A 610-nucleotide genomic window follows, 5' to 3' on the forward strand; every position below is an offset into this window, starting at 1 on the left:
ACATAAAAGAGTATGATTTATAATTAAAGAGTGTACTATAAGATGTTAGATGCTATGGATAAAAAGAAAGAAAATAACAGTTTAAGGGAGAATCAGGTGTTTTATGCTTTTTTGATAAGGGCAAGAGAATTAGACCAAGAAAGTGAAAGACTTGTACGTTGCAAACTACAAATTATTGATGAAAGAAATTAAAGAAGACACAAATAAGTGGCAAGACTTGACCCCCATTCCCCCGTCATCAATCTACTATTTTAAAAATACTTGAATCTGTCTTTGGAATATCAGTCTCTTGTTTTCTCCTGTAATGGACGTGGCTACATTTTGGTTTCAGGGTTATTTTGTCCACATAAAATGAGTTGGAAAATATTCCAATGTTCAAGTCACCTATATTTTTTGACAGAATGAGAATAAGACTGCTAATAGTTTTTTCAGTTTTTTCTAAAGAGTTCATTAGCAAAGCCATTTGTGGATGGGTCATTTTGTGAGAAGTAGCTTTGTGTTGTTTGTGGAAAGCATAAATTATTTCTTAACAATATAAGGCTATGCAAATATCTTCTTTTTCTTTGGCACTTTATTCCTTCCAAGGATTTTGTCTGTCATTGCATTTGTC

This window comes from Propithecus coquereli, unplaced genomic scaffold (genome assembly GCF_000956105.1).
Source record: "Propithecus coquereli isolate 6110/MARCELLA unplaced genomic scaffold, Pcoq_1.0 Scaffold624, whole genome shotgun sequence".
Classification (NCBI taxonomy): Eukaryota; Metazoa; Chordata; class Mammalia; order Primates; family Indriidae; genus Propithecus; species Propithecus coquereli.